General features: G+C 46.5%; 1 protein-coding gene across 2 annotated transcripts in view; it reads left to right on the forward strand.

Moving 5' to 3' along the window:
* The window catches only part of PKP3 (plakophilin 3), a 123,212-nt gene that overhangs the window by 84,846 nt on the left and 15,902 nt on the right, over positions 1–22,464 (forward strand). The gene's annotated exons all lie outside the window — the stretch shown is intronic.

The following is a 22,464-nucleotide window of genomic DNA, read 5'->3' on the forward strand; positions in this document are numbered from 1 at the left end:
GCATAAAGACATGCATTTTAGGAAGCAAAGGCTAACTGAGCAAATTCAGTCTAACAATGCTGCTTGATCAGGGTTTTCCACAATCCACATATACTTCAATGGAAGCTGTGGTAGATTATAGTATACAAAATTGTACATTATTAAAGAGCATGTCTGCCCAAATATTAACAGGAAAAAAAATACATGATTACTAGTGACTTTTTTTTATTTTTGTCATGCAGTCAAAACTTTTCAGACTAGTAGGAGTTCTGACTGTTCTTGGGATAGCTCGGCTCGGAGACAAATATGGCCGCCTCATGTGCCTTTTGATAAAACTATAAACCTTTAAAAGCTTAAAAAATGATTAGAAATGCAAACAATATAGTATCAAATAAAGCTTATCGGCCTATTGTGTTGTGTGCACCCAGCAGTATTCGGGTAATGCTCCCGGCCTGGATTCTTTGCGGCTAAGGTTGTGTAACTGGTTTGGTCAGTGTGACTGGTGCATTAGTGGCCATTTGACATTTTAAAGGAATATTTCTAGCTGATTCAGCAGTAAAGGATAATCGGGATTAGTAACCTGCTCTGGTTGGTGAGAGAAAAACAGAAGGGGGTTGTTGGGATTCTCCAGACATTGTGCAATGTATTTAACCATTTCCATGACGACAGAATATAAACAAAACCTATGCGTATCTATGCTTGCTCGGTGCCGGCCTTTCTCAATCTGTAGCATGACTATATAGCGATCAGTGTCATCTCCAGATTAATCTAACCATGTCCTCTTTTCTATTAAAAGGATTGTCCACTTTGCTTCAACAAATGTGTTGATATGATTTTGTGGCACTTACTAATATATAAGGATTACTGTTTCTTCTCCTGGACTTTTTAGTGTAATCTTCCTCACAAAAGGCTCTCCTGTAGATAAAATGGCTTCTGGTTGATGGAGAATACGAGCGCACGTGTACATCAGCCTCCACCAAGAGACAAAACGTTTTGCAATTGTAGGAGACTAAAGTGTGCTTTACACGAGACGACGGATCGTGCGATCCATCGTCGGGGTCACGGTTTTCGTGCCGCACATCCGGCATCATACACGACGTCGTCTCGTGTGAAACCTCTGAGTATCGCTCACAAATCGTGAGTCGTGTACTCATCGCTCAGTTTCATAATATCGTTTATTTTTACTTGTGAAGGTTGTTCATCGGTCCCGTGGCAGCACACGTCACTCTGTGTGACACCACGGGAGCAATGAACGCTGCTTACCTGCGTCCCGCAGCACCCGCCGGCTATGCAGAAGGATGGAGGTGGGTGGGATGTTTACATCCCGCTCATCTCCGCCCCTCCGCTTCTATTGGCCGGCGGCTGTGTGACGTCGCTGTGACGCCGAACGTCCCTCCCCCTTCAGGAAGAGGACGTTCGCCGCCCACAGCGAGGTAGCTCAGCAGGTAAGTACGTGTGACGGCGGTTTCACGACTTTGTGCGACACGGGCAGCGATTTGCCCGTGACGCACAAATGACCGAGGCGGGTACAATCGATCGTGAAATTGCACAATCGGTCATCCCGTGTAAAGCAGGCTTAAGGCTACTCAATCAGCGACCATTTTGAAAACTGGTGTTGCTCACAATCTGTCAGGAAGGTCTGTTAGCTGACCAGTAACAAATATACAGCTGCACTGAGATGCTACGGCATGCAAACCTTGAATATAAGAATTTGACAATGCATTACTGCTAAGGAAATATATTTAAAAATTGAGACATTTAGCGCATAAAAAAGGCCAGTTTTATGTGGGCCCAGCAGCCAGCATCAAGCATCGTATCTATTTTGCTGGGTCCCTACTTAAATGGCTCTTCACGGGCTGAAGAGTATACAATTTTATTGGCACGCAGGAACCTGCTTATTAGAAATGTAAAAATTGTCTTAAGCTGGTGGGAAGGAGTGATCAGTCATGAACCTATAATTAGAGATGAGTGAACCCAAGGTTTAGTATTTGTACCGAACACAGACTTTACAAAAATAAAAACAAAAACCGAGTTTGAGTTTGGAGATCAGGTGCTTTTACATGTGCAACCCACTCATGTGAGCATCGCTGTGCTCAGGTACGCTCAGTGCTCAGCCCAGTGCGAGCCACTAGCAGTGTTTGATCAACTCAAACTGGGGGTAACAGTGTGATATGATATAGTGTGCACCCCACCCACCTGTCCCAGGAAGTGAACTGTTTATACTTTTTGATGCTTAGGGAACTCCCGCCTGGGACATTCGCTTCAGCCCCTGAACTATATTGTCTTGATCCATTGCCTTTAAGGAGCTATAGGCTGCTCGCAGTCTTGTTAGTAGGCATAATCTCTCCAGACTGTCTTTATTGGGTTATTTCATTCTCTGGTCAGTTCTTGAACTTGACGCTGTTGTGCATTGTGTGTCTTAGTCTATTCCTTAGGAGCACGCTATCTTTGTCTTAGTCTCCTTTCTCTTTTGCCATAAAACACCCACTGCATGTGACTTTGCTGAGCACTCAGACCAAATATCTGTTTTAACATTCCACCTGGACCAATGTTACTCTATGGGGCCGCTCCCATGAGCAATTGTTTTTTCAGCCCTAATCGGACCAAGAAAACAATTGCAGCATGGTGCGGGTGGAATCTGATATGTTTTCTCTCGCACCCATACAAGTCTATGGATGTGAGAGAAACATAGCACTGCACTCGCATTACACCGGAGTGCAGTGTGATATACGCATCAGCTGACAATTGAGGAGATGGGGGAGATTAGTCCCTCCCTCTCCTCCGCAGCTGTGATTGCAGGATCGCATCACGGTGACATGACGCTTGGCTTACACTTCAGCACAGCGGGAGCAGAGTGTCATGCGATTCAATTGCATTAATGCCTGTGTCCCCTTATGCACAAAATTCACATTACATGTGACATTAAACATCTCATATCATTCCAACAATATGTGTGTCTTCAAGGGGAAAAACGTGTCAACCAGTCCACCTCCTTACACAGCTGGGAACTCCATACTTGCTTCCAGCATACTTCCACTGATCGGTGTAAATTTCTCTGCTCAGAAGGAGTGCATGTGTAGCTTATTATTCGGGACGTCTTAATCAAAAGATTTGTCCTTGTTGCAGTCTTCTTTATAAAAGGGACCATTTTGTTTTTTGTGGTACTCTACAAAATTGTCCTTTTCTTCCTCCGGGCAGAGGCAGACTGCCGTAGATTATCTGATCCGAGAGAATCTGGTCAATTCTGCAAATGACGCTCTTATCAGAGTGCCAGCATAGTGTGATCTGATTTTGTTTTGGTTGCGAGAATCAAAGCACACTGGAGAACAAAATGTCTCTCATCTTCTCCATTCAGTGGCGAAAATCTGACTGCATTCCGATGTCATCCGAGTGCAGTCCAATGATTTCCATGAACACATTGAGTTGCATGAACGAGTGTCATCCGAATATCTGATTATATCTGACATGTAAGTTGGCCCATAGACTAACATTAATCCAAGTGCGACCAAATGTTTTGACTGATTGCACTCGGACCGAAAACACGTCTGTCTGCCCCTGTCCTTTTGGCTCTTTCATGTCACTTTTTCGCCTTTGAGTGCTAGCCATGTTCTTCACGATTCATGATAGTCTATGATTTTTAGTACACCAAATGGTCCGAGCAGAATTGCGGAGACAGTCCGATGTTGACCTCAGGGTTGGATCAAAGTTGGTATTGAAAGTCTACGGGTCCATGAAAAAAAAAAATGGATGTCACTTGGATGCCATCGGAGTGCTGTCTGTTTTTCAGGAACTCGGTGAAATTTTTTCTCATCGGAATAAAATAGATGACACACTGATGAGAAGATTATGTTCCCAACACATCTTTTTTTTTTTTACATTTCAACATTCACATACTGGGAAAAGCACAAATTCTTGTGCCGCTCTGAATGACTGTTGTACCCTGCTGCCTGGATTAGTTGGGGTTTCAGTGAATTTGCTCATTCATGTGCACAACACCAAGAATTGCTCCATAAAGACCAATTAACCTCTTTTCCCATTCACATAGAAAGCGACCTATAACTCTTCCAGCCACTGCAGGGTATTCAGAGAAATCACTGACCAAGATGGTAACCAAGGAGCCTCGAAGAAGCGCTAAAGGCTTCACTCTTGATCTAGAATTTCGTAGGAAAGCTACATTTTATTGTTACTCTTGTCTTGAAGACGTTTTTTGTGTTTGTTTGATATACTGGATAAAGGTTTATTCACACATCAGTATTTGGTTAGTATTTTTGATCAGTATTTCATCAGTATATGTCAAAACCAGGAGTAGAACTTAGAGAAAAACTATAAATATTGACATCCGTTCTGTGTCTGGATAAACTCCTGGTTTTGGCAAATACTGATCCAAATACGGATGTGTGAATAAAGCCTAAGCCTAAAGGGGGCTTTACACGCTGCGACATCGCTAATGCGGAGTCGTTGGGGGTCACGGAATTTGTGACGCACATCCGGCCGCATTAGCGATGTTGCTGCGTGTGACACCGATGAGCGATTTTGCATCGTTGCAAAAACGTGCAAAATCGCTCATCGGTGACATGGGGGTCCATTCTCGATTATCGTTACTGCAGCAGTAACGATGTAGTTCGTCGCTCCTTCGGCAGCACACATCGCTATGTGTGACGCCGCAGGAACGAGGAACCTCTCCTTACCTGCCTCCCGGCGGCTATGAGGAAGGAAGGAGGTGGGCGGGATGTTCCGTACACTCATCTCCGCCCCTCCGCTTCTATTGGGCGGCCGCTCAGTGATGTCGCTGTGACGCCGCACGGACCGCCCCCTTAGAAAGGAGGCGGTTCGCCGGTCACAGCGATGTTGCCGGGCAGGTAAGTATGTGTGACGGGTCTGCGCGATGTTGTGCGGCACGGGCAGCGATTTGCCCGTGTCGCACAACAGATGGGGGCGGGTACCCACGCTAGCGATATCGGGAACGTTATCGCAGTGTGTAAAGTAGCCTTAAGGCTGGGGCCACACGGGGATTACTGCGATCCCCTTGCATGACACTCGGCTCACACTGGCAGTACAGCAGAGCCGAGTGTCATGCGTGTGTCCTTGCTACTGAGGTCCGTTCGTGCGAGCAGACCTCAGCTGCGGGGGGCGGTCTGGCTCTCAGGAGGGGAGGGAGGGATTTCTCTCCCTCTCTCCTCTGTAGCCGGCTATTGCCATTCTCGCACTGCACTGGCAATACACCGGTGTACCGTGAGTGCAGTGCGATTTTTCTCTCACCCCATTCACTTGAATGGGTGCGAGAGAAAGGGTCTCACATTACAGTCGCAGTATGCTGCGATTGTTTTCTCGGTCCGATTAGGGCTGAGAAAATAATCGCTCATGTGTGCTGACACACAGGCTAGAATTGGTCCGAGGGGAATGCGATGTTTTATCGCACTCCACTCGCACTAATTTTCTCGCCGTGTGGCTTAGGCCTAAAGGGGATTTCCACTACTTTTTCACCCCTTACCGTACATCATAGCTCTTCAAAACAATACCTTTTGTTATATACTTGTATAAGATGTATAGTTTCTATGGGCGCATATCAGCAGGGATCACATAGTGCTGGATTGTTATGCAGATTCTTCCTCCTCCTCTGATACTTCCTACAACAGAAATCGGACCAAATGAAAGGAAATTATCACTGGTCTCCTGATTTGAGGGTGTAGACATTTTGGAGTGAATGACAGCTGTGTAAGCATGCATTCTGAAGACACAATTCATCTGCCTCACACAAGCTAAGCTGACGTTTCATTCAGTAGTAACAGCAGAGGCCGTCACCGTTTGCTTTTAAAATGCAGATCCCAGCTCTTCTATAGCAAAGGGTTTAGGTAATGCAACCACGAACATTGATTGTTTAAAAGCGCAGCCATTTATATAACAAACACAGTCCCAAGGCTGTACTGCCAATTGCAATATGGGCTAGTACCTACCCTGGGCTGCTCTGACACTTAGTATCTCTCAATATCTTCAGCAGTGCAGGGTCGACATTGAATGCAGCGTGCTAAGTGCTGGCTCACAGGCTACTGCAATGCATGATGGAAATTGTAGTAATACAACACAGTTAGCTTGGGGAGCAGAGGTGATGGTTGTAAACACCAGTGCTGCAGCTGGTAGACACTAAGTGATGCTATCTGCATGATAAAAGGTTTATTTTACTACAATAAAAGTATGGATGCATATAGTGGCACATAATTGCTCAATTGATGAATAATAATTGATGAGTTAGGGTAGTGGATAACTATTTTTTTTAATAATGGGTCACTGATGAAACTTTGGGTAGTGTCCTAGAATTTCTTACATTTTCTGATCCATTTTTTTTAAAGAAATGCTAAGGCTTGAGTCAATTTTCATGAGAAGATGCTAGTTACCGTAATTGGAAACCTATCATAGGCTTCTATTCTGCTGGTTGAAGCTGGCCATATACATGAGATCAAAGTCAGCTGAACCTGCCAATTTGTGGCAATCTAATGCATATTGCTCCTGGTAACTCCCCAATGGTTGGTGCCAGGAAATGAAGGTTTGGACATGTCAGATTTCAACATGCTTTTATTATTTTATTCTTCATGCTGGCTGAGGTGGCTGGCACCGGCTTATTTCTCTCCCTTCAATGAAATAGACGTTCATATAAGACAGAGACAGACATGCCTGGTTATGGGGAGTCGTGAGAAATGGCTGTTGGCCAGACACTTATGCATCACCAGTCTAAGCCGAATATTCATTGTTTGCTAGATGTTTAAATCACTTAACACCTTGAAAAGCAATTAAGCTTTCATTTTTTATTTTATTTTTTTTTTTTCTTACTTTTTGCTCGGTCATGGTAAGTTTGCAAATCACTTTATTAGAAAATTTGTGTTCATCCCTGTAAAAAAAAAAAAAAATGATGTAAGTGGCCTCCAAACCTCTGCTTTTGCGCAGTCTATTTGCCTGCCTTTAGCTGCATTGATGTCAAGATGCATTCATCTGGAGTACTGATGATGGCAGTGATGCACTCTTTTCCAATAAGCACAAAAATAAATCTCCTGCACCATCTTCTCTCCAAAGTAAGGGCTGCTATAGACATGCATACATATTGGTCTAAGCACTGGCCATGTCTCTCCCAACTCGAGCATCACAGTCTCTTAGACAGACATGAAGCTGTCATACTGAGGTTGCGAGACCTGCGACCACCACGTGCATTGCAGTAAATGATCATCCAGATTTTCACAGCTGTCATTAGTGAAACAAAGGTGCTCAGTTGACCCATCACTGCCATCATCTGTACTCCAAATAAGTATGTTCTGCAACTAATGACAAATAGACTGCGCGAGTAGGAAAACCATTTACATGCAATTTATTTTCTATAGGAATGAAGATTAGTTCCTTAATAAAGTTATTGCAAAGTGTCAGAACTTTCCAAGGTGGATGAAATCATTAAAAATAAAAGGTTATTTATTCTTTAAGGTTTCCTTCATATACAGCTTCTTCGTTTTATTATGGCTTGTTAATAATATAATGGATTTCATGGGTGTGTTTGTTGTGTTATACAGTGCCTTACGAAAGTATTTGGCCCCTTTGAATTTTTCAACCTTTTCCCACATTTTAGGCTTCAAACATAAAGATAAAAAAAATAAATTTTTATGGTGAAGAATCAACAAGTGGGACACAATTGTGAAGTTGAATAAAATTTATTTCTTATTTTAAACTTTTGTAAAAAATAATAAACTTAAAATTGGGGCGTGCAATATTATTCATCCCCTTTAAGTTAATACTTTGTAGCGCCACCTTTTGCAGCGATTACAGCTGCAGTCGCTTGGGGTATGTGTCTATCAGTTTTGTACATCAAGAGACTGAAATTCTTGCCCATTCTTCCTTTGCAAACAGCTGGAGCTGAGTGAGGTTGGATGGAGAGCGTTTGTGAACAGCAGTTTTCAGCTCTTTCCACAGATTCTCAATTAGATTCAGGTCTGGACTTTGACTTGGCCATTCTAACACCTGGATACGTTTATTTGTGAACCATTCCATTGTAGATTTTGCTATATGTTGTCGCTCATTGTTTTGTTGAAAGACAAGTCTCTGTCCCAGTCTCAGGTGTTTTGCAGACTCCAACAGGTTTTCTTCAAGAATGGTCCTGTATTTGACTCCATCCATCTTCCCATCAATTTTAACCATCTTCCCTGTCCCTGCTGAAGAAAAGCAGGCCCAAACCATGATGCTGCCACCACCATGTTTGACAGTGGGGATGGTGTGTTCAGGGTGATGAGCTGTGTTGCTTTTACGCCAAACATATCTTTTGGCATTGTGCCCAAAAAGTTGGATTTTGGTACATCTGACCAGAGCACCTTCTTCCACATGTTTGGTGTGTCTCCCAGGGACTTGTGGCAAACTTTAAAGAACACTTTTTATCGATATCTTTGAGAAATGGCTTTCTTCTTACCACTCTCCCATAAAAGCCAGATTTGTGCAGTGTACAATCGATTGTTGTCCTATTGACAGACTCTCCCACCTCAGCTGTAGAGCTCTGCAGTTCATCCAGAGTGATCATGGGCCTCTTGGCTGCATCTCTGATCAGTCTTCTCCTTGTTTGAGATGACACTTTTGAGGGACGGACGGGTCTTGGTAGATTTGCAGTGGTATGATACTCCTTCCATTTCAATATGATATCTTGCACAGTGCTTCTTGGGATGTTTGAAGTTGTGGAAATCTTTTTGTAACCAAATCCGGCTTTAAACTTCTCCACAACAGTATCACGGACCTGCCTGTTGTGTTCCTTGGTCTTCATGATGCTATCTGCGCTTTAAACAGAACACTGAGACGATCACAGAGCAGGTGCATTTATACAGAGACTTTATTACACACAGGTGGCTTATATTTATCATGATCAGTCATTTAGAACAACATTGGATCATTCAGAGATCCTCAATCAACTTCTGGAGTGAGTTTGCTGCACTGAAAGTAAAGGGTATGAATAATATTGCACGCCCCAATTTTCAGTTTATTCTTTTCTACAAAAGTTTAAAATAAGCAATAAATATTGTTCAACTTCACAATTGTGTCTCACTTGTTCATTCTTCACCATAAAATTTAAGTTTGTATCTTTATGTTTTGAAGCCTGAAATGTGGGGAAAGGTTGAAAAATTCAAGGGTGCCGAATACTTTCAAAAAAATAAAGAGAACACTAAAATACCATACTGTTGTTTAATACCATAGTGTTGTTTAAGTGTTCCCTTTATTTTTTTGAGTAGTGCATATATAATATAATACATATATACAATATTGCTTTTTTTTCTGTAAAAGTAAAACATTTTTTAAACCCAAAGAAAGTTGCAAACGTTCTTGTAAAAAACTGCATTCCACTAGTGGTTTGAGCCTGGTGTAAAAACACAATCGGCAAAAAACACACAATGCAGCGAGGCCCAATTGTTGTGATTGTGGTGCGTTTCATATTTCCCGATCACTTATAGAAAACACCTGACACCATTTTTGCAGCATAATCCACATACAATATAAAAAAAGCAACAATAAGAGGATAATGTCCTCCAAAAATCAAGTATTACTCACAGCAAGTTGGGCTGCAGTGTGTACATCGCCCTGGCCAAAAACTGATGCTCTAGCAGGATACAGCTAAACCCCCACTAAGTGAAGGCATCACAGGTGCAGGAGAAGCAGATCACACACACACCTTCATGGAATGGAGGGGAGGTGACTGCTAGATGATAAAACTGCACACAAGTGGCTTGCATAGAGCGCTGTTCACATGCAGATGACACAGTCACAAACCCGCAGCCTATTAGGTAACGCCCTTCTATTAGATCAGGCGGGCTGCCAAGCCGTACTCCACTGTATATCATGCACGGACAGACACTCTACAATGCAAGGCCCAACAGAAAGGGGCCTGGCTGTATCCTGTACAAACAAAAAAATATGAGGTTTTTGTTGGTATTTATGGCCATAAAACGTAAGCCTACACCCTCGTCAAGGGACCTCATGTCTGTAGGTCCCTACACTAAATATAAAAAAAGCAACAATAAGAGGATAATGTCCTCCAAAAATCAAGTATTACTCACAGCAAGTTGGGCTGCAGTGTGTACATCGCCCTGGCCAAAAACTGATGCTCTAGCAGGATACAGCTAAACCCCCACTAAGTGAAGGCATCACAGGTGCAGGAGAAGCAGATCACACACACACCTTCATGGAATGGAGGGGAGGTGACTGCTAGATGATAAAACTGCACACAAGTGGTTTGCATAGAGCGCTGTTCACATGCAGATGACACAGTCACAAACCCGCAGCCTATTAGGTAACGCCCTTCTATTAGATCAGGCGGGCTGCCAAGTCGTACTCCACTGTATATCATGCACGGACAGACACTCTACAATGCAAGGCCCAACAGAAAGGGGCCTGGCTGTATCCTGTACAAACAAAAAAATATGAGGTTTTTGTTGGTATTTATGGCCATAAAACGTAAGCCTACACCCTCGTCAAGGGACCTCATGTCTGTAGGTCCCTACACTAAATATAAAAAAAGCAACAATAAGAGGATAATGTCCTCCAAAAATCAAGTATTACTCACAGCAAGTTGGGCTGCAGTGTGTACATCGCCCTGGCCAAAAACTGATGCTCTAGCAGGATACAGCTAAACCCCCACTAAGTGAAGGCATCACAGGTGCAGGAGAAGCAGATCACACACACACCTTCATGGAATGGAGGGGAGGTGACTGCTAGATGATAAAACTGCACACAAGTGGCTTGCATAGAGCGCTGTTCACATGCAGATGACACAGTCACAAACCCGCAGCCTATTAGGTAACGCCCTTCTATTAGATCAGGCGGGCTGCCAAGCCGTACTCCACTGTATATCATGCACGGACAGACACTCTACAATGCAAGGCCCAACAGAAAGGGGCCTGGCTGTATCCTGTACCTGTACAGACATGAGGTCCCTTGACGAGGGTGTAGGCTTACGTTTTATGGCCATAAATACCAACAAAAACCTCATATTTTTTTGTTTGTACAGGATACAGCCAGGCCCCTTTCTGTTGGGCCTTGCATTGTAGAGTGTCTGTCCGTGCATGATATACAGTGGAGTACGGCTTGGCAGCCCGCCTGATCTAATAGAAGGGCGTTACCTAATAGGCTGCGGGTTTGTGACTGTGTCATCTGCATGTGAACAGCGCTCTATGCAAGCCACTTGTGTGCAGTTTTATCATCTAGCAGTCACCTCCCCTCCATTCCATGAAGGTGTGTGTGTGATCTGCTTCTCCTGCACCTGTGATGCCTTCACTTAGTGGGGGTTTAGCTGTATCCTGCTAGAGCATCAGTTTTTGGCCAGGGCGATGTACACACTGCAGCCCAACTTGCTGTGAGTAATACATAATCCACATACCAAATATAATTTTTCTTGATGGAAATCGATATGATGTACGGTAATTTTCAGGAGGCTAAATGAAGACGGCGCAGACATCTGCTCTAAGACGTGACAATCGAGGTTATAATATGTCTACATTTTATTAATACTGAGTTAATAACTCTCTGAAGACATTTATCATACAGAGATGTTCATCTGCTGAAAAGCTTCAAAGGAAAAATGTCCCTGCAGCAGCACAACCTGATAAGTGTATGTTTTTGTACAAGGGGCTGCTCGTATTACTCAAGTGTGAACATTTATATAAGAAACCCTTGCATCAGTCATTTCACTAATTTGCTTGTTAATTTCAATAACGCATAATTCAAATTCAGATATTGAGTATGGACCTCAATTTCTGAACTGGCCGCCGATCTCCTCACTCAAACTCAACAGTCTTTCATGTGCTTGTGGATTTTTGGGCCATAAGAAATCCTGGCGGCATGGACATCGTGGTCTATACTCAGACTGCAAAATTGCTTCCGGGCTATTGGGTTCCAAGCACTGCTCGGGTTTCAGTCTTGTGAATTGGGTCTTTAGCGCCAAAGCCTAAGGGACAATGGCTTCTTCTCCAACACCAATAATAATCACGTCATGAATTTTTTTTCTTTAAAGGGTTATTCCCAGCTCCAAGATTCTATTCCAATACGTGGTAGGTGTAATAATAATAATATTAGCAAATGCCTCCAATGAGAAATGTAGTACAGTTCTCTTGATAAGATGTCTCTTACCTGATGTGCAGGGCATTAAAATAGCTTAGGTATCCATGATTACGACCATGAGCAACTATCTATCACTATATGTGTGGTCGTAACCATGGATACCTAAGCTTTTGTAATGCCCTTCACATGAGGTAAGACACATGGCTATATCTGGAGAACTATTCTACAAATTTGGTATTTGCTATTTTATTATTAATAATAATAATAATAATAATAATAAATAATATTACACCTACTACATGTTGGGATAGGATTTTAGAGATGGGAATACCCCTTTACTTTATTAATGAACTCCAGGATATTCCCTTAAAACCAACCCCACGTGGTCGGCCAAAACTGTATACGATAGTATATGTATGGGCGCCAGATGGTATTTTGTCTTTTGAGTATTCTGATGAATATTCTACGTAATTAACATCACATATCAACCTATCACTCCACCTTTCTGAAAACTCACTATGGGGCTTGTGCTGAGACGTTCATTAGTTCTAATCTATATGGTTGGATGTAAGCTTGTGGCTCAAATTATAGGTGCCTATTGCCACTATTAGCATAAACAGTCATGTGTAACGTACCGACCCTTTAGATCTTGATTTAAGGATAGCATATTGTAGTTGTTGTCTATAGGGTTTCTTTTTTTAAAACCATAAAAAAAAACCCACTTGTGTGAACAAGTCCCAAAGGTTCTTGCATTAGTAGCACAGTAAAGGGTGCTTTACACGAGACGTGCGATAGATCGTCGGGGTCACTGTTTTTGTGACGCACATCCGGCATTGCTTGCGACGTCGGGCTGTGTGACACCTCCGAGTGACGCAGTATCGCTCACAAATCGTGAGTCGTGTACTCATCGCTCAATTTCATAATCTCCTTTAATTAAAATGGCGCCGGTTGCTCATCGATCCCGGGTAGCAAACGCCGCTCCGTGTGACACCCCGGGAACGATGAACACAGCTTACCTCCGTCCCGCAGCACCCGCCGGCTATGCGAAGGAAGGAGGTGGGCGGGATGTTTACGTCCCGCTCATCTCCGCCCCTCTGCTTCTATTGGCCGGCCGCTGTGTGACGTCGCTGTGACGCCGAAAGTCCCTCCCCCTTCAGGAAGAGGATGTTCGCCGCCCACAGCGACGTCGCTCAGCAGGTAAGTACGTGTGACAGGGTTAACGACTTTGTGCGCCACGGGCAACTAATTGTCCGTGATGCACAAACGACGGGGGCGGGTACGATCGATCGTGAAATTGCACGAAATATCGTACCGTATAAAGCAGGTTTAAGTGTTCATAGACCTTAAGATTCCCTGTCAATCAAGTCAACAAGCTAATTCCGTATATTATTTTTCATTAAAATCGCAAATAACAATAATCTTTATTTTTACACAGCGCTAACATATTCTGCTGTGCTTTACATACATTGGTCATACTGTCCCCATTGGAACTCACTATCTAAAGTCCCTATCTGTATGTCTTTGGCGTGTGGGAGGAATCCGGAGTATCCGGAGGAAACCACGCAAACACAGGGAGAACATAAAAACTCCCTAGATGTCATCCTTGGTGGGATTAGAACCCAGGACCCCAGCGCTGCAAGACTGCAGTGCTAACCACTGAGCCACCGTGCTACTCATACGCAATTTTCATACTTACGGTCATGTGACAAGTGGCTTTTCTTCCTGTTTCTCAGTTTTTCATGGGACATTGAGAGAATTAGGAAGAGCCGCTTATTGCCGCGTGACTGTTTGCTTGAGAGCAACTATGAGGGGGGAAGGCAAAATGAAGCCACCGTGGAGACACCTCTGTCCGCCACATCAGGAGATCTGGTGGCGCCCCCCCCACCCCCCCTCACCGCATGTGCTCCAGTATAAATGACCCTGCCCCCCCTAGATACACAGACTAAGGGCTGGTTCACACTAAGCGACAGCGACAACGAGGTCGCTGTTACGTCACCATTTTCAGTGACGTAATGTGGCGCCCCTGACCTGGTCAGGCACCACTGAGTGCTGCACCCATGCTGGGGACAGTACAATACAGGTAATCCAGAAGGCTGACAGGGGTGTGGAACACAGGCGCATAGTGACCAGGTCTCACACATGTACCCATGAGAGGACCCCTGGGGATCCCAGGAGGGGGCAAAGCCTATACCTCCACTGGAATAGTGGCAGGGGGTTAAAAAGCCTCCATCTCCTCTCAAGGGGTGTGGTGGAGAGTCTGGTTGCTAGGTGGCGTAGGCAAGAACAGGAGAGGAGGAGCAGTGAGTCAGTTAGAGGGAGAACTCCAGAGGGCTCAGTGAGGAGCAGACCTGTGGGGCTGATGCTGTCTAACAGCGCCCGCGCAGTGACTACAGACGGGGGAGAACGGTCAACTAGAAGTGCTGCCTGAAAGCCAGCTTCAGCTAGAGAGTGCACGGAGTGGGAAGTAAGGAGACTTCTAGAGAGCATCAGGCCCAACCGGGCGGCAGATCCCGAAGCGAGGATAGATTCACCTTTCCCTGCTAAACCTGCCGGTGTGGGGCTCTTACAGCCCACACCACAACAACCAAAAGCCGCAGCCACGTAACCGCAAGTAGGGCCCATAGGTCACAGGAGGCAAGAGGCTGGAGTGGCCTGGCCCGGGGAACAAGCACACGGCAAAACAAGAAGGGGAGAGAGGCTTGGAGCATCTTCCCTGGGTGACCCCCATAGGGACTCAAAGTCGGGGTCACCCCAAACCACCAAGGGCTAAGGAAGGCGAGTTTGTAGTCACCCTCATACAGTCAGCCTGAAGGACACCTGGTTCCCACCTGGTTCATCCCAGCTACGCCGGGTTACTCACCCTGCCACCTGAAGTGAGTAAAAACCCTGAAAGACACTCTGCCTGTGTGTGGTCATTCTGCGACTTGTGGTACTACAGCTTTACAAAGGGCCCTGGGGCTTGCCTCACTCTCAGGAGGCTACTACACCCGACTGCACCCACCATCAGCCCCAGGTGCCTCCTAATCTGCAGTGGCGGTCCCCTCTGGCCGCAAATCTGAGAGTGGCGTCACGATCAAAACTGAAGATTCCCTACCTGTGACCTGCACCAGCTACGTGGAGTCCCTGAAGGTATGCACTGATACAACACCTGTGGGGCTTCACATCTGGCGTCACGAACAGGATAAGGACTAGACCTGTTCAGACAGGTGACCATGTGCCTGGGCGGTCCGCTTGAAAAATTGGAAGCGCCGCCATATTGCCACCATGAAAAGCGCGCTGAAAAACAACAGCAGCCCGCGCTGGAAGAAGTTACCGCCCACGAAGAGGTGTGGCTACCCAGAGATCCCCTGCAGAGTTCTGACCTTGCCAGCTATGAGAGTGGAAGCGTCGAGAGACGGCGGGAAGGAAAGGAAGCCACAAGCCTGCTGCTGGGAGAGGAGCTGCTGAAAGAGGCAGAGCAGAAACTGGACAGCCTGTTACAGGAGGCAGCGAAGAGTCCACTGCTGGGAGACCGTGCAGAAGACGGCGCAGAAGAAATGGCGTCTGACCGCAGGAACCCAGAACCAGGCTCCGCTGCCTGGTGGTACCGAGAGCTGGCCCAGTTTTGCAACCGGCTGGAGACCCGGGTCGTGGAGCAGATTCGGGAGGAACGGATGGAACTGCAGGAGCTGACCGCGGCGGTTCGGGCCTATGAAGGGAGAGCTGCATGCCGAGTGTCAGACAGGACGGCGACGACGCAGACCCCGATGCTGCCACCGGTGGGTGAGTCAAGTGATGCCCCGGCTAGCGCAAGTGCCCCGACCCCTGCTGCCACGTCCGCGGTCCCTGAAGAGGCGTCCGGTGCGGCGACGCTGAAGCAGGCCGCAGCCACGCCAGGTGCGGCCCGCCAAGCCCCGGCCGCCGCAGCGATGCCCTGCTCGGCCCGCCAAGACCAGGCCGCCGCCATGATAGGCGCGGCCCGCCAAGACCAGGCCGCCGCAGCGATGCCCTGCTCGGCCCGCCAAGACCAGGCCGCCGCAGCGATGCCCTGCCCGGCCCGCACAGACCAGGCCGCCGCCATGATAGGCGCGGCCCGCCAAGACCAGGCCGCCGCCATACAGGGCGCGGCCCGCCAAGACCAGGCCGCCGCCATGATAGGCGCGGCCCGCCAAGACCAGGCCGCCGCCATGATAGGCGCGGCCCGCCAAGACCAGGCCGCCGCCATGCCAGGCGCGGCCCGCCAAGGAAAGACTACCTCAGCATTTACCCCGGCCTGTAAGGCCAGAGCTGACACTGCTCCCCAGTCCCCGGAGGTCTCTGATAGGAAGCCCACGCTGGAGGAAGAATACTGGCAGATGAGGGCTGACATGGAGGCCAAGTTTCCCCAGTGGTTGGTGGATCTGTACCTGCGCCCCCCATGCACCCCTGAGGAGATTCAGGTAACCCCTGCAGCTACACCAGAGAGTCCCCCGCCTGGGCCAGCAGGAGAAAGTCCATCCCCAGTCCTGCCATCAGAGGAGTGCCAGGAAGAACTAAGGGGGAGAGGAGGCCAGGAAGCAGAAGGGTTGACTCCGACTCCAGTGTCACCAGTAGCAGATGTGTATTCAGAGCCGGAAATGCTGCCATACTCCCGCTGGGACGAGGAGGACCTGACCCCCTCTGCAGAAGAAGAGCTGCCTAAGAGCTTCACCTGGGAGCCCACAAGCAAGGATCCAGCCCGCAAGACACGGCGCAGAAGAACACAGTTTGCTCCAGCACCACAGTCTCCTGAACAGAGAGCAGTCACCGCCAGAGACCTAAAAGAGAAGCGTATGTTGAGAGAGTCCAAAGCCCAGGCTAGAGGACCCTTGTGTTATGGCATAGTGGAAGATTTCAACTTGAAAAGTGGTTATGGCTTCATTGTAGCACCAGGAATAAAAGAAGGGATATTTGTAAACCGCAGAGATGTGAACGCTCATCTGCCAAGAGGACACCCTTGCAGAAATCTGAAAATGGGAGATTTGGTACAGTTTACCATGCACCAAGGTGAAAGGGGATTGTACGCACTTGATGTAGCCTTACGTACCAGCAAACCCTACAGCCATCCCATGCCACAAGAAAGACAAGAAAGACAAGAAAGACAAGAAAGACAAGAAAGACAAGAAAGACAAGAAAGACAAGATAGAGATAAAGAACCAGATGTAGAAACAGATGAAGACCAAGAACGGAAAGATAAAGATCCTACAGATGAAGAAAGAGACAAAGAGCAGGAAAGTCACAGGTGCCAGTGCCCAACGTGCCCTCGCCCTAGTGAAAAAGAGGAGTAAAGTAAAGTACAGAAAAGAAGTACAGAAGTTAAAGTTTTGAAAGTTTTGTTTGCAACGTTTTAAAGTTCAAGAATGCGCCCACAAAAACTATTGTGAGAAATAAACTTAAGGCTATGAACTTGCTATAGCCACAAACTCTCGCAGTGTAAATAGTTACACCAGTGGCACCACCACCAGGGCCAGCCTGTTTAGGGGCTTGGCTCGTCTGCAACCAGGGGGGGCCCGTCCGTAGAAAAGGGCCTTGGCTCACCTGCGACCAGAGAGCACGCCTGTTTATGGGGCCTTGGCTCACCACCACAAAGAGGGTACCTGGCCAGCACCAACTGTGGAGGCCGCCTCTGCATCCTGCCAGAAGAGGCTGACGGCGCGGATCCACCAGGCCAGGTATACCCTGAAACCACCAGCCCATGAAAGCCGCCTCTACATCCTGCCAGAAGTGGCTGAAGTCGCGGCCAACGGGAGAGGAAGATTGGAGGAAAGGTCTGGGGAAACGGATGGCCCAGACCTGGTTACCAACAGGACCGGTGACCTGCCTCCTGAGAGGGTTTTGGGTGGGTTAACGGACTTGTGGGTGGAGGGTGGTGATGTCTGATACCTGGTGGTTTTAAAAATGTTTTACATGTTTTAATGTTTTATGCATTTTAAAATGTTGTCTTGCAGCCCGAGGACGTGCTGGTGATAACTAAGGGGGAATGTGGCGCCCCTGACCTGGTCAGGCACCACTGAGTGCTGCACCCATGCTGGGGACAGTACAATACAGGTAATCCAGAAGGCTGACAGGGGTGTGGAACACAGGCGCATAGTGACCAGGTCTCACACATGTACCCATGAGAGGACCCCTGGGGATCCCAGGAGGGGGCAAAGCCTATACCTCCACTGGAATAGTGGCAGGGGGTTAAAAAGCCTCCATCTCCTCTCAAGGGGTGTGGTGGAGAGTCTGGTTGCTAGGTGGCGTAGGCAAGAACAGGAGAGGAGGAGCAGTGAGTCAGTTAGAGGGAGAACTCCAGAGGGCTCAGTGAGGAGCAGACCTGTGGGGCTGATGCTGTCTAACAGCGCCCGCGCAGTGACTACAGACGGGGGAGAACGGTCAACTAGAAGTGCTGCCTGAAAGCCAGCTTCAGCTAGAGAGTGCACGGAGTGGGAAGTAAGGAGACTTCTAGAGAGCATCAGGCCCAACCGGGCGGCAGATCCCGAAGCGAGGATAGATTCACCTTTCCCTGCTAAACCTGCCGGTGTGGGGCTCTTACAGCCCACACCACAACAACCAAAAGCCGCAGCCACGTAACCGCAAGTAGGGCCCATAGGTCACAGGAGGCAAGAGGCTGGAGTGGCCTGGCCCGGGGAACAAGCACACGGCAAAACAAGAAGGGGAGAGAGGCTTGGAGCATCTTCCCTGGGTGACCCCCATAGGGACTCAAAGTCGGGGTCACCCCAAACCACCAAGGGCTAAGGAAGGCGAGTTTGTAGTCACCCTCATACAGTCAGCCTGAAGGACACCTGGTTCCCACCTGGTTCATCCCAGCTACGCCGGGTTACTCACCCTGCCACCTGAAGTGAGTAAAAACCCTGAAAGACACTCTGCCTGTGTGTGGTCATTCTGCGACTTGTGGTACTACAGCTTTACAAAGGGCCCTGGGGCTTGCCTCACTCTCAGGAGGCTACTACACCCGACTGCACCCACCATCAGCCCCAGGTGCCTCCTAATCTGCAGTGGCGGTCCCCTCTGGCCGCAAATCTGAGAGTGGCGTCACGATCAAAACTGAAGATTCCCTACCTGTGACCTGCACCAGCTACGTGGAGTCCCTGAAGGTATGCACTGATACAACACCTGTGGGGCTTCACAGTAACAGCGACCTTGTAAGTCGCTGTTATGATCGCTGCTTAGCTGTCAAACACAGCAGCCGAAGCAGCGATCATAACCGCGAGAGCAGGGAGCCGCGCACACTGCTTAGCGCTGGCTCCTTGCTCTCCTAGCTACAGTACACATCGGGTTAATTAACCCGATGTGTACTGCAGCTACATGTGCAGAGAGCAGGGAGCCGCGCACACTGCTTAGCGCTGGCTCCCTGCTCTCCTAGCTACAGCACACATTGGGTTAATTAACCCGATGTGTACTGCAGCTACATGTGCAGAGAGCAGGGAGCCGCGCACACTGCTTAGCGCTGGCTCCCTGCTCTCCTAGCTACAGTACACATCGGGTTAATTAACCCGATGTGTACTGCAGCTACATGTGCAGAGAGCCGGAGCCGGCAGCACAGGCAGCGTGAGAGCTGCGGAGGCTGGTAACTAAGGTAAATATCGGGTAACCACCTTGGTTACCCGATGTTTACCCTGGTTACAGCTTACCACAGCTGCCAGATGCCAGCTCCTGCCCGCTTCTCTTCGTTGCTCTCTCGCTGTCACACACAGTGATCTGTGTGTCACAGCGGGAGAGCGCCTTTGAAGAAAACGAACCAGGGCTGTGTGTAACGAGCAGCGATCTCGCAGCAGGGGCCAGATCGCTGCTCAGTGTCACACACAGCGAGATCGCTAATGAGGTCACTGCTGCGTCACCAAAACTGTGCCATAGCAGCGATTTCGGTAGCGATCTCGCTGTGTGTGAAGCACCCCTAAAAGTTCAGCACAGTGGCAAGGAGATTGAATGTTCTTCCCGTGTTTGCTTGGGTTCTCCGGTTTCCTCCCACACTCCAAAGACATAGCCATAGGGATTGTAGATTGTGAGCCCCAATGGGGACAGGGATGATAAGGTCTGTAAATTTCTGCAGAATACGATGGCTCAAAAAAAGTATAGTAAAAAAAGGTGATTTTCTACATATGAGCCAGGAGATTTTCTCTGCATTTGTCACTGCAGCTTGTCCCATGACTGTGTCCAGTTTCAGGTTGTCCGCATGGTCTTGGTCTTACTACCCATGTCTGACTCCACCATTTTGCACAATATTTTTATTATGTATGTGTTTTTGGCATGCATGTTGTCACTTCCAGGAAGGAAGTAGATGTTGTTGGACCCTTTTTATAAGAGTAAAACTTTACATCATAGAACCAGTCGTTCATTTTGGTGAGAAGCTTCTTTTATTTTGGAGGTTTGAAGCTTAGAAGATGCTGGCGTTCAAGGACCAAATACCTAGGTCCAGAGAGGCGTGCCAGGGTTTACATGGTATGTGATTATGGATGTTTTTATATAGGTTCAGAAGAATGAGAATCTTTTGTAGTTTGAGATAATGTTATGGATTCTGTAGTTTTTTGTTTTTTTTGAGTTCACCGTAACTAGGGGTAAAATTTACGAGAAGGTAAAACCATTTTTATGGAGGTAAAGGTAAATGACTTTGTGCCTTTAGGGTAGACAAACCGGGAGACCTATCCGGTGCCTAGAATACCTTATGCATGTTTTTATAGTTGCTATTGACCAGGTTTGTTCTCGCTGTAATATGTTATTGGGGTATGTTATATTGTAGTAACACTTTACGAATGAGCTTTTTTTGAATGTTTTTCATAAGAATATTGTTTGTATGCCGCATTAAATAACAAATGTACAGTTTGTGCAATAGAAAGGTGAAATCTACCAGATTTAAGCCCTCTTGCGTTGCTCCCAATTACATATTTGGGATCTATCCAGTATGCTTATATTGTTATTACTATTGGAAGGAGATCAGCTTCAACATTTGTGTCGTCGGTACCTTTTATCCTTGCACCATACATGAGAACAGTACCTCTGTCTATACAATCATTCAGACTGTTTTTTTGGGTGAGGATGGGGCTGATTCTTAGAAAGTCAGTAATGCCAAATGACAGATTAGTCACTAATGTCCAGAAAAGAAAATGGCTCATGACGGAGATCAAATTACCATCCGAAAAGAAACTATTGTTTAAAGACGACCAACCATCAGGATTTTCCTATATAAACTAAAGCCAGTGCTATACTGGTGCTATCATGCTGATTCTATACATACCTTTTAGTTGTGAGATCGGATGTATAGTTTCTGAAATACAGGCAAGTAGAGTTTGTAAAATGCAGTGTTACTTGATTGATTAGGTGGTGGAGAATATCTAATAGGTGGGTTGGGTTTTTGCTAGTTATTCCCACCCCTGTCCTTCCTCCCCCTGTCTGTTATTACAGGGGGTTGAAGGAGGGAAGAAGGACAGGGGGAGGAAGGACAGGCAGCAGACAGGGGCAGGAATAACTAGCAAAACCTGACTTGCCTATTAGATAATCAAATAACAGTGCATTTCACAAACTTTACTTGCCTATATTTCAGAAAGTATACATCCGATCTCACAACTAATTGTATGTATAGAATCAGCATGATAGCGGCAGTATAGCACTGGCTTTAGTTTATATCGGAAAATCCTTGTGGTTGGCCCTCTTTAAATTGGTCTTATGATAGATGTATTATTTATTTATTTATTTTTTTAATACATGTCCTTTTTCATGATCTTTATTTGGAAAAAAAATAAATCATAATCTTGCCATAGTCACACCGGCCACTGGGGAATTTTTAGACTTGTCTTTTCAGGAATAGTTTTCAGCATGGCTTTTTGTAATCCTGTCTTTGATGATAACGTTTCAGCAATCACAATAGGTGATGTCACGGCTGATCCTGTTCCCCCCCTCCTTCGCAATGACGTTTGTACATGCTCACTAGAAACTTCATTTTAGAAGATGGGGCCGGAGTATGTTCATTGTGGCTAATGTGCATGTGTTGTTTCCTGTGAGCATGTGTTGTTTCCTGAAACAGGAAGTTAGAAATGATTGAAATGTTTTCATTTTTTTTTTTATTTTCAGCTTTTTTTTTCTGGGATATCTATCTGAATTGAAAAGAAAAAAAATAACAAAAACAAAGAAAAGGAACCCAATGACCATGGCGGTCCTTTCAGTGACTGACAGCTTTTTTGTATAAGTGCGTATACAGGGATAGCTGTAACTCACTGATAGAAATGCTCACTGGACCAAAAATCCCCAAAAAAGCAGAGCTTTACATGATGAAAACAGAGTTTATACTGAAACTTTTCTCAAAAAATGTCAATCTTTCCTATTTACCCCGTCCTGGATATAACGTGCCAATTCTATAGACAAGATAAATATTTAGTGGTGATTTCTGTTTTTCCGTGCTTTTAAAAATTGGTCTTCACATGCGTT

Source organism: Anomaloglossus baeobatrachus, chromosome 10, assembly GCF_048569485.1.
Source record: "Anomaloglossus baeobatrachus isolate aAnoBae1 chromosome 10, aAnoBae1.hap1, whole genome shotgun sequence".
NCBI lineage: Eukaryota > Metazoa > Chordata > Amphibia > Anura > Aromobatidae > Anomaloglossus > Anomaloglossus baeobatrachus.